Below are 13,533 nucleotides of genomic sequence, written 5' to 3'. Positions count from 1 at the left end.
ACCATGTAACTCATATTAAAAGCAGGCCAAACAAGTCTTTCAAAGAAGACAACCAAATAAAACAATATTTTAAACAGGTCTCTTTAATTAACAAATAGATTTAAGTTTAATGTTACAAAGTAGACAAACTATTAAATTTTAAAATAGAAAAAAAAAATGTACCTTGGCAATTCCCAGGTTTGAACCCAAAACTTTGCGGGGATCTGCTAACTGGTAAACCAACACCTTAGCCACTGAGCTATCTCTTGCCCTTGTGCAATCAGTCAATAGGCCTGAAGAACTTACATGGTTTCTTATCCTATATTTCAACATCATGTAACTCATATTAAAAGTAGGCAAAACAAGTCTTTTAAAAAAGACAAAGAAATAAAACAATATTTTAAACAAGTCTCTTTAATTAAAAAATAGAGTTACAGTTTAATGTCACAAAGTAGACAAAATATTAGATTTTAAATGAGAAATAAAAATTGCACCGTGGCAATGTCCGGGTTTGAACCCGCAAACTTGCGGAGATCTGCTAATTGGAAAACCAACACCTTAACCAATGAGCTATCTCTTCCCCTTGAGTAAGCAGTCAATAAGCATAATGAACCAGCATGGATTCTTTTCCATACTTCAACACTATGTAACTCATATTAAAAGTAGGCCAAACAAGTGTTTCAAAAAAGACAAATAAATAAACAATCTTTTAAACAGGTCTCTTTAATTAACAAATCCATTTACAGTTTAATGTCACAAAGTAGACATACCATTATATTTCAAAAGAGAAATAAAAATATTACCTTGGCAATGCTGGGGCTTGAACCCACAACCTTGTGGGGATCTGCTGATTGGTAAACCAACACCTTACCAACTGAGGTATCTCTTTCCCCTTGCACAAGTAGTCAATAGGCCTAATAAACCAACATGGCTTCTTTTCCTATACTTTAACACCATGTAACTCATATTAAAAGTAGGCCAAACAAGTCTTTTAAAAAAGACAAAGAAAATAAAACAATATTTTAAACAGGTCTCTTTAATTAACAAATAGATTTAAGTTTAATGTTACAAAGTAGACAAACTATTAAATTTTAAAATAGAAAAAAAAAATGTACCTTGGCAATTCCCAGGTTTGAACCCACAACCTTGTGGGGATCTGCTAACTGGTAAACCAACACCTTAGCCACTGAGCTATCTCTTGCCCTTGTGCAATCAGTCAATAGGCCTGAAGAACTTACATGGTTTCTTATCCTATATTTCAACATCATGTAACTCATATTAAAAGTAGGCCAAACAAGTCTTTTAAAAAAGACAAATAAATAAAGCAATCTTTTAAACAGGTCTCTTTAATTAACAAATCGATTTACAGTTTAATATCACAAAGTAGACAAACTATTATATTTTATATAAAAAAAAAAATACTACCATGCCAATGCTGGGGCTTGAACCCACAACCTTGTGGGGACCTGCTGAACAGTAAACCTATGCTTTACCCACTGAGCTATCAGATCTGTCTTCTGCAGGCAGTCAGTAAGCCTAATGAACCAGCATGGCTTCTTTTCCATCCTTCAACACTATGTAACATATTAAAAGTAGGTCAAACAAGTTTTAAAAAAAAAGACAAATAAATTAAGCAATCTTTTAAACAGGTCTCTCTAATTAACAAATCGATTTACAGTTTAATATCACAAAGTAGACAAACTATTATATTTATAAAAATAAAAAAACTACCATCCCAATGCTGGGGCTTGAACCCACAACTTTGTGGGGATCTGCTGACCAGTGACCTATGCTTACCCACTGAGCTATCAGATCTGTCTTGTGCAAGCAGTCAATAAGCCTAATAAACCAGCATGGCTTCTTTTCCATACTTCAACACTATGTAACTCATATTAAAAGTAGGCCAAACAAGTAAAAAAAAAAAAGACAAATAAATAAAGCAATCTTTTAAACAGGTCTCTCTAATTAACAAATCGATTTACAGTTTAATATCACAAAGTAGACAAACTATTATATTTAAAAAAAAAAAAAAATTCTACCATGGCAATGGTGCGGGTTGAACCCACAACCTTGGGGACCTGCTGACCAGTAAACCTATGCTTTACCCACTGAGCTATCAGATCTGGCTTGTGCAAGCAGTCAATAAGCCTAATGAACCAGCATGGCTTCTTTTCCATACTTCAACACTATGTAACTCATATTAAAAGTAGGCCAAACAAGTTTAAAAAAAAGACAAATAAATAAAGCAATCTTTTAAACAGGTCTCTATAAGTAACACATTGATTTACAGTTTAATATCACAAAGTAGACAAACTATTATATTTAAAAAAAATAAAAACTACCATGGCAATGCTGGGGCTTGAACCCACAACCTTGTGGGGACCTGCTGACCAGTAAACCAACACCTTACCCACTGAGCTATCAGATCTGTCTTGTGCAAGCAGTCAATAAGCCTAATAAACCAGCATGGCTTCTTTTCCATACTTCAACACTATGTAACTCATATTAAAAGTAGGCCAAACAAGTAAAAAAAAAAAAAAAAAAAAAGACAAATAAATAAAGCAATTTTTAAACAGGTCTCTAATTAACAAATCGATTTACAGTTTAATATCACAAAGTAGACAATATATTAGATTTTAAAAAAAAAAAAAAAAAAATACTACCATGGCAATGCTGGGATTGAACCCACAACCTTGTGGGGACCTGCTGACAGTAAACCAACACCTTACCCACTGAGCTATCAGATCTGTCTTGTGCAAGCAGTCAATAAGCCTAATGAACCAGCATGGCTTCTTTTCCATACTTCAACACATGTAACTCATATTAAAAGTAGGTCAAACAAGTCTTTAAAAAAGACAAATAAATAAAGCAATCTTTTAAACAGGTCTCTATAATTAACAAATCGATTTACAGTTTAATATCACAAAGTAGACAAACTATTATATTTCAAAAGAGAAATAAACTACTACCATGCCAATGCTGGGGGTTGAACCAACAACCTTGTGGGGACCTGCTGACCAGCAACCTATGCTTTACCCACTGAGCTATCAGATATGTCTTTTGCAAGCAGTCAATAAGCCTAATAAACCAGCATGGCTTCTTTTCCATACTTCAACACTATGTAACTCATATTAAAAGTAGGCCAAACAAGTAAAAAAAAAAAAAAAGACAAATAAATAAAGCAATCTTTTAAACAGGTCTCTGTAATTAACAAATCGATTTACAGTTTAATATCACAAAGTAGACAAACTATTACATTTAAAAAAAAAATAATACCCAGCCAATGTTGGGGCTTGAACCTACAACCTTGTGGGGACCTGCTGACTAGTAAACCTATGCTTTACCCACTGAGCTAGCAGATCTGTCTTGCTTAAGCAGTCAATAAGCCTAATTAATAAACCAGCATGGCTTCTTTTCCATACTTCAACACTATGTAACTCATATTAAAAGTAGGTCAAACAAGTTTTACAAAAAAAGACAAATAAATAAAGCAATCTTTTAAACAGGTCTCTCTAATTAACAAATCGATTTACAGTTTAATATCACAAAGTAGACAAACTATTATATTTAAAAAAAAAAAAAAAAATACTACCATGCCAATGTTGGGGCTTGAACCCACAACCTTGTGGGGACCTGCTGACCAGTAAACCTATGCTTTACCCACTGAGCTATCAGATCTGGCTTGTGAAAGCAGTCAGTAAGCCTAATAAACCAGCATGGCTTCTTTTCCATACTTCAACACTATGTAACTCATATTAAAAGTAGGCCAAACAAGTTTTAAAAAAAAAGACAAATAAATAAAGCAATCTTTTAAACAGGTCTCTCTAATTAACAAATCGATTTACAGTTTAATATCACAAAGTAGACAAACTATTATATTTAAAAAAAAAAAAAAAAATACTACCATGCCAATGCTGGGGCTTGAACCCACAACCTTGTGGGGACCTGCTGACTAGTAAACCTATGCTTTACCCACTGAGCTATCAGATCTGGCTTGTGAAAGCAGTCAATAAGCCCAATGAACCAGCATGGCTTCTTTTCCATACTTCAACATTATGTAACTCATTAAAAGTAGGCCAAACAAGTTTTTAAAAAAAAGACAAATAAATAAAGCAATCTTTTAAACAGGTCTCTAATTAACAAATCGATTTACAGTTTAATATCACAAAGTAGACAAACTATTATATTTCAAAAGAGAAATAAATTACTACCATGCCAATGCTGGGGCTTGAACCCACAACCTTGTGGGGAACTGCTTAACAGTAAACCTATGCTTTACCAACTGAGCTTTTAGATCTGTCTTGTGCAAGCAGTCAATAAGCCTAATGAACCAGCATGGCTTCTTTTCCATACTTCAACACTATGTAACTCATATTAAAAGTAGGTCAAACAAGTTTAAAAAAAAAGACAAATAAATAAAGCAATCTTTTAAACAGGTCTCTCTAATTAACAAATCGATTTACAGTTTAATATCAGAAAGTAGACAAACTATTATATTTAAAAAAAAAAAAAAAATACTACCATGCCAATGCTGGGGCTTGAACCCACAACCTTGTGGGGACCTGCTGATCAGTAAACCTATGCTTTACCAACTGAGCTATCAGATCTGGCTTGTGTAAGCAGTCAATAACCCTAATTAATAAACAGAATGGCTTCTTTTCCCTACTTCAACACTATGTAACTCATTAAAAGTAGGTCAAACAAGTTTTAAAAAAAAGACAAATAAATAAAGCAATCTTTTAAACAGGTCTCTCTAATTAACAAATCGATTTACAGTTTAATATCACAAAGTAGACAAACTATTATATTTCAAAATAGAAATAAATTACTACTAGGTAAATGCTGGGGCTTGAACCCACAACCTTGTGGGGACCTGCTGACTAGTAAACCTATGCTTTACCCACTGAGCTATCAGATCTGTCTTGTGCAAGCAGTCAATAAGCCTAATGAACCAGCATGGCTTCTTTTCCATACTTCAACACTATGTAACTCATATTAAAAGTAGGCCAAACAAGTTTAAAAAAAAAGACAAATAAATAAAGCAATCTTTTAAACAGGTCTCTCTAATTAACAAATCGATTTACAGTTTAATATCACAAAGTAGACAAACTATTATATTTTAAAATAGAAATAAATTACTACTATGTAAATGCTGGGGCTTGAACCCACAACCTTGTGGGGAACTGCTTAACAGTAAACCTATGCTTTACCAACTGAGCTATCAGATCTGGCTTGTGCAAGCAGTCAATAAGCCTAATGAACCAGCATGGCTTCTTTTCCATACTTCAACACTATGTAACTCATATTAAAAGTAGGTCAAACAAGTTTAAAAAAAAGACAAATAAATAAAGCAATCTTTTAAACAGGTCTCTCTAATTAACAAATCGATTTACAGTTTAATATCACAAAGTAGACAAACTATTATATTTTATATAAAAAAAAATAAAAATACTACCATGCCAATGCTGGGGCTTGAACCCACAACCTTGTGGGGATCTGCTGATTGGTAAACCAACAACACCTTACCCACTGAGCTATCAGATCTGGCTTGTGCAAGCAGTCAATAACCCTAATTAATAAACAGAATGGCTTCTTTTCCCTACTTCAACACTATGTAACTCATTAAAAGTAGGTCAAACAAGTTTTAAAAAAAAAGACAAATAAATAAAGCAATCTTTTAAACAGGTCTCTTTAATTAACAAATAGATTTACAGTTTAATGTCACAAAGTAGACAATATATTAGATTTTAAAAGAGAAATAAAAATTCTACTATGGCAATGCCAGGGTTTGAACCCATAAACTTGTGGGGATCTGCTAATTGGTAAACCAACACATTACCCACTGAGCTATCTCTTGCCCCATGTGCAAGCAGTCAATAGGCCTAATAAACCAACATGGCTTCTTTTCCTATATTTCAACATCATGTGATTCATATTAAAAGTAGGACAAACAAGTCTTTCAAAGAAGACAACGAAATAAAACAATATTTTAAACAGGTCTCTTTTTAATTAACAAATAGAGTTACAGTTTAATGTCACAAAGTAGACAATATATTAGATTTTAAAATAGAAATAAAAATTCTACCATGGCAAAGCCAGGGTTTGAACCTGCAACCGTGTGGGGATCTGCTAATTGGAAAACCAACACCTTAACCACTGAGCTATCTCTTGCCCCTTGTACAAGCAGTCAATAGGCCTAATAAACCAACATGGCTTCTTTTCCTACATTTCAACATCATGTGATTCATGTTAAAAGTAGGACAAACAAGTCTTCCAAAGAAGACAACGAAAAGAGAGAGAGAGAGAGAGAGAGAGAGAGTAAAAGAGGGTGAGAAAGAGAGAGAGAGGGGGAGAGAGAGAGAGGGTAAAAGAGGGTGAGAGAGAGAGAGGGTAAAAGAGGGTGAGAGAGAGAGAGAGAGAGAGAGAGAGACAGGATGAGAGAGAGAGAGAGAGCGAGAGAGAGACAGGGTGAGAAACAGGTCTCTTTAATTAACAAATAGATTTACAGTTTAATGTCACAAAGTAGACAATATATTAGATTTTAAAAGAGAAATAAAAATTATAACTTGACAATGCCAGGGTTTGAAACCACAACCTTGTGGGGATCTGTTAATTGGTAAACCAACAACACCTTACCCATTGAGCTATCTCTTGCCCCTTGTACAAGCAGTCAATAGGCCTAATAAACAACATGGCTTATTTTCCTATAGTTCAACATCATGTAACTCATTAAAAGTAGGCCAAACAAGTCTTTCAAAGAAGACAACAAAATAAAACAATATTTTAAACAGGTCTCTTTTATTAACAAATAGATTTACAGTTTAATGTTACAAAGTAGACAAACTATTAGATTTTAAAAGAGAAATAAAAAATGTACCTTGGTGATGCCAGGGTTTGAACCCACAACCTTGAGGGGATCTGCTGATTGGTAAACCAACACCTTAACCACTGAGCTATCCTTCCCTTTTATGCAAACAGTCAATAGGCCTAATAAACCAACATGGCTTCTTTTCCTGCATTCCAACATCATGTAACTCATATTAAAAGTAGGCCAAACAAGCCTTTTAAAGAAGACAAAGAAATAAAACAATATTTTCAACAAGTCTCTTTAATTAACAAATAGATTTACAGTTTAATGTCACAAAGTAGACAAACTATTAGATTTTAAAAGAGAAATAAAAAATGTACCTTGGTGATGCCCGGGTTTGATCCAACAACCTTGTGTAGATCTGCTGATTGGTAAACCAACACCTTACCCACTAAGTTATCTCTTTACTCTTGTGCAAGCAGTCAATAGGCCTAATAAACCAACATGGCTTCTTTTCCTACATTTCAATATCATGTAACTCATATTAAAAGTAGACCTAATAAGTCTTTTGAATAAGACAACGAAATAAAACAATATTGTAAAAAAGTCTCTTTAACAAATAGATTTACACTTTAATGTTACAAAGTAGACAAACTATTAGATTTTAAAAGAGAATTTAAAAATGTACATTGGAGATGCCAGGGTTTGAATCCACAACCTTACAGGGATCAGCTAATTAGTAAACCAACACCTTATCCACTGAGCTATCTCTTCCCCTTGTGCAAACAGTCAATAGGCCTAATAAACCAACATGGCTTCTTTTCCTGTATTCCAACATCATGTAACTCATATTAAGAGTAGGCCAAACAAGTATTTAAAAAAGACAAAGAAATAAATCAATATTTTAAACAGGTCTCTTTAATTCACAAATAGATTTACAGTTTAATGTTACAAAGTAGACAAACTATTAGATTTTAAAAAAGAAATAAAAAATGTACCTTGGCAAGGTCCGGTTTGAACCCATAACCTTGTGGGGATCTGCTAATTGGTAAACCAACACCTTACCGACTGAGCTATCTCTTCCCCCTTGTGCAAACAGTCAATAAGCTTTATAAACCAACATGGCTTCTTTTCCTATATTTCAATATCATGTAACTCATATTAAAAGTAGGCCACAAAAGTCTTTTTAAAAAAGACAAAAAAATAAAACAATATTGTAAAAAAGTCTCTTTAACAAATAGATTTACAGTTTAAATGTTACAAAGTAGACAAACTATTAGATTTTAAAAGAGAAATAAAAAAATGTACCTTGGCGATGTCCGGGGTTGAAGTAATTTTTTTTTTTATTGAAACTTTTGACATTTACAGAGTTTAAACATAGTAAACACATCTGAGCTTTTACAGTTTAAACAGGTTGCCATTTATTTGAATTCTCTTTAAAATACATATTTAAAATGTTACTAAATATGCATTATTGCAGAGAAAAAAAAAAAAAAAAACATTTAAAATAGGAATGAATAAAATTGTATCACCCTTACATTACTATTCATTCTTTCCATGCCAAGTTCCATATTCCCAGTGCTAATAGATGTCTCTCTCCAGCTCCAAGATAGATAAAAAAGGGGTCCCATACTTTATAGAATTTTAAAGGTTTGTCTTTTAATGCTGTTGAAAAAGCTTCATATGGAATAAGACCTTTGATTGTGTTAATCCATTGTGCTATTGACGGGACTTGGTCTGTTATCCAGCATACAAGTATGCATTTGCGGGCACAGTGGAGTAAAATGTGAAGAAGATGGGTCCCTTGAAACCTGGAAGGGAGTTCCTGGTTCATGCCAAGCAAACAAGTCTTTGGTCCTTTTTCCAATGAATGAGCAGTGAAAGATTTTCTCAAGTTCTTTTACGACGCCCATCCAGAATTGTTGTATTTTCGAGCAGCTCCAAAAACAGTGGATAAGAGTTCCTTCTAGAATTTTACATTTATTGCAGAGGTTGGAGAGTTTTTGATTCACTTTATGTCTTTGGACAGGAGTAACATGCAGACGATGAACGATTTTATACTGCATTTCCCAGGCAGAGTTGCTGGTAAGATAGGAAGGCATCTCACATACGGATTCCCAATCAGTCATCTGAATTTCTTCTCCAAAGTCCTTTTCCCATAACACCCTAGTTTTATCTGAGCTATCTGTATTGGCCCGTATCAAAATATTATAGAAGATTTTGGATACAGATCGAGGTGAAGTAATTTTATTCAACTGTTCCTCTATTGGGGAAACGCAGAATCCACTTGAACAAACTCTGAGATTTTTTGTTATAAAGCTGCGGATTTGATGGTATATAAAGAAGAACTTCTTATTGAGTCCAAATTTTGCCGTGAATTGTTCAAAGGTCATTAACTGTTTATTCTCTATCAGATCACCTATAACATGTATTCCTTTGTCTCTCAAATGTATTAGAATTCTCAGTTTATTGGGTGAAAGATATAGTAAGTTCCGTAGAGGAACTGGCTCGAGAGATATGGCTTCTGCGCTAATCCAAGTTGAGTTTGGATCATTTAAGTGCCATTCCAGTATAAAACGAAGATGGGCAGAAAGCTGGTATAGTTTAATGTCCGGGGCTGCTAGGCCTCCACATCTGCTCGATAGTGTTAGAAGACTATATCTTAGTCTAGGTCTTTTTTTTCGCCAGATAAAGGAAATAATGAAGCCACGTAACTGTTTTAGTGCTTTGTTAGGAATAATAACTGGTAGCATCTGAAATGGGTATATAAGGCGAGGTAGAATATTTATTTTAACAAGGTGGACACGGCCTAATAGGGATAAGGCAAGATTACACCATCTATCTAGGTCTGATCTAATTTTCTTAAAAATAGGAGCAAAATTGGTTTTATTTAGATCTTCCAAATTTGGCGTAATCTTTATGCCCAAGTAAACAAAGCCCGCTGGAGACCATTTAAATGGGTGAGAAATTGTGGGGTCATGGGAGTGCAATTTACTTAATGGCATTGCTTCTGATTTTAAAAGATTTATTTTATACCCTGAGAAGGAGCCAAAATTGGAAATTGTATCAATTAGATGTGGAATTGATTGTTGTGGAGAGTTGAGGTAAATTAAAATGTCATCAGCATAAGGTGAGATTTTATACGTTCTCTTATCTAATCTAAACCCTTCAATGGATGGGTCATCTCTAATCGCCGCAGCTAGTGGTTCAATAGCCAGCGCAAACAGCAGTGATGACATTGGACATCCTTGTCTTGTACCACGTGCTAATGTAAATTCTGGTGATTTAAGACCGTTAGTAATAACTCTTGCTGTGGGGGAGGAATAAAGAATCCTTACCCATTTAATAAATACCTCACCCTAAGTTAAATTTAGAGAGCACTGAGAATAAATATGGCCATTCGACCCTGTCGAATGCCTTCTCAGCGTCTAATGAAATGACTAGCCCTGAATTTGTGCGATTATTTGAATATTGAATTATATTAAGAAGCCTTCTAACATTATGAGCCGAGGATCTGCCTTTAACAAAGCCTGTCTGGTCAGGATTGATGATTGTGGGGAGGATTGATTCAAGCCGGATCGCTAATATCCTCGCTAAAATCTTTGTATCCACGTTAAGCAGAGAGATAGGACGATATGATCCGCACTCCTTAGGGCACTTGCCTTTTTTTAGGAAAACACAAATATTGGCTTCTGTCATGGAGCCAGGAAGCTTATTGGTATCAAATGAATACTGGATCATTTCGTGCATTAAACTTGCTAATTCTATTATAAATTTCTGAAAGAATTTCACTGTAAACCCATCAGCCCCTGGTGCTATTCCTTTGGAAAGACTATTAATACAATTCAAAATTTCACTGAGTTCAATTGGTTTGTTTAACGTCTGTCTTTGCTCCTCAGTTATTTCCCGTAGATTTAGGTTTGAAAGGAATTTATTGTTATCACCACCAGAAGAAAGGCTCGATTGGGACGTGTAAAGCCTCTTATAAAAGGCCCTGAAAATTTGGTTAATTGTTTTATTGTCGTGGTGGCACCTGCCTTCTTTGTCTTTGATGCTGGATATGACCTGCGCTTGAGACCGGTTACGCAATAAGTTTGCTAGATATTTGTTAGGTTTATTAGCAAACTCATACACCCGCTGTCTAGCAAAGAATACAGATTTTTCCGCTTTATTAGTGAGAACTGCTTCGAGAGAGGTTTTAACTGTTTCTATCCCAGCTAGAAGTGTATCTGAGGGACGTGCATTATATTTTATTTGTTAGTCGTGGAGGATAATTTCTAATTTTCTCTGTTCTGCCAGCTGCTTTTTTTTTCTGGTTGGCTACGTAGGAGATAATTATTCCCCTAATGTAAGCTTCTGCAGTGTCCCAAAGCAAATTGGGAGACACGTCTGGGGTTTTATTGACCATAAGAAATAGTTTAACTTGTTCTTTAAGGAAAGATTCAAAATTTGGATCATGGATGAGCCACAGTTTGAATTTCCAAGAAGTTGGGTAAAATATTTGGTTGGATAAGCCAAGTCTAAGAAAAACGGGAGCATGATTTAAAATTACGATGTTCCCAATGTTGCAATCTATTACATTTTGAAGTGAGGATTTGAGAGAGAAAAAAATATATTCTGCTTCCAGTTTTATGGACTCCAGAAGAAAAAGTGTATTCTCTGTCTCTGGGATGGAGAGTTCACCAAACATCTGACAATCCAATTTCTTCACATGTCTCATACAGAGCTCATGCTCTATTGGAAGGCCTGTCATTAGATGATAAAGATTTACCCAGCTTTGGTAGCAGTGTACAGTTAAAATCACCAGCAATTATGCTGTTCACGCTGCCATTCTGCAAATTTAGAGAAAATCTGTGTAATGAATTCATTAGATTGGATAGGGGGGATACAAACATTCATGAGGGTAATGGGTTGTCCAGCTAATGTAGCTTTAAGCAGGACAATCCGTCCTGATTTATCAGAATATGTATTAATATCTGTTAGTGGTATACATTTGTTTACAAGAATGACAACTCCCCTACTTTTGCTGGTGAATGATGAGCCATATACTTGTCCCACCCAATCCCTCTTCAATTTAATATGCTCACTGTCTGTTAGATGCGTCTCCTGCAGAAATGCAATATGTATTTCTTCTTTTTTTAAATAGTTTAGAATTTTTTTTTTTCTTTTTACTGGATTTTGAACCCCCTTTACATTCCAGCTACATATGTTTAATATTGATTTATTTACTGGCATAAACAACAAGTGGGCTGTTTAACTCTGATAGATATGAAAGATAATCCCATGGGAGTTGAATGGGCGGTGATACCATGTATAGCATTGAGGGGAAAAATAAATAAATAAATAAATAAATAAATAAATAAATAAATAAATAAATAAATAAATATTTAAAAAAAGGGTTTCTGCCCTGCATGTCAAACACAAAACAAAACTATTTAAAATTAACATTTTACAAACATATTTAAGAGTAGGCAAGGGGAGTCTGACGCTGGTCAGTTTCGCATTTGAGCGCAACAGTGATCTCCACTCTATCTCCTTGGAAACATTACATGACCGAAGCTTAGATAGAGCAAACAGAAAAAGCGCGGTATTCAAAAAGAGCACCGCAAAATCCAAAAACTTTGATATGATTCTCGTCAGTCCGCTGCGGCAACAGCCTTCTGTATATTAACATTATATTAGTTTAGTCTTTAAATTATACCATCATATTGACCTTGCATTTTTCCCCTTAATCGTCTACCCCCAGACTCTGAACAATACAAACTTACAAATATTGCTTAGTTGTTGTGTCCCAAGATTAAGTCGCTAAACTCCTAAAAATATGAACAAAACATCCGTAGAAGTATGTCACAAAAACCTGAGCAGTCTGTTACCGTGTCATTCAGCCTCTCCGAGGGGATTCGGCCCTGACGAAGTGATGGTTGGTGGTTCGGGCAGGTTGTGCAGAAAAGACTCTGCCTCTGTCAGCTGTTTGAAGAATTTTTAGCTGCCATTGTGCTGTACTCGAAGGGTCGCTGGATATGTCAAGGCAAAGCGAATTCCTTGTTCACGGAGTCGTTTCTTCACAATTCCAAAGGCTTGTCTTTTTCTTACGATGGCCGCAGAGAAGTCTTCAAAGATAGAGATATTGTGGCGTTTGTAGACCAGGTGACCCGCGGCTCTCGCTGCTTGCAGAATGCGTGCCTTGTCTTGAAAATTATGTAATTTTGCCATCATCACTCTCGGACGTTCTCCTGGTCTGGAAAGACGCGAAGGAACACAGTGCGCGCGCTCTATCTTAACCTGTTGATTCTTGAATTCGGCATTAAGTAGACTGGGCAGCCAAGTCCTCAGGAACAAAATCGGGTTAGTCCCTTCCTCCCCTTCAGGCAGGCCGACTATTCGGATATTGCATCGCCTGCTTCTGTTTTCCAGGTCGTCTATCTTTTCCAGGGCCGCGTCAAGTGTTTTTTTCATTTGGTTCAAATCAGCGTTGTCTCTTGAGACCGTGTCTTCCACCGCCGATATACGTGTTTCAGCGACCCGGTTTTCCACCTGCTCAACAAATGTCGCTACCGCCGACAGTTTCTCTAACACCAGATCATTTTTGTTTTCCAAAGCCTTATTGACACCCGCCAAGACTTCTGTTGTTATTTTCTTCACCAACACATCCATATCGCTCGGATTCATTAGCTCATCCGCCATCTTAGGAGAGGAGCGAGTGCTGATACTCAATAATTTTCTGCTACGAAGTTTGTGACTGGAAT

This window comes from Silurus meridionalis, chromosome 12, assembly GCF_014805685.1.
Source record: "Silurus meridionalis isolate SWU-2019-XX chromosome 12, ASM1480568v1, whole genome shotgun sequence".
NCBI classification, from domain to species: domain Eukaryota; kingdom Metazoa; phylum Chordata; class Actinopteri; order Siluriformes; family Siluridae; genus Silurus; species Silurus meridionalis.
Note: the sequence above shows the minus strand (reverse complement) of the source record.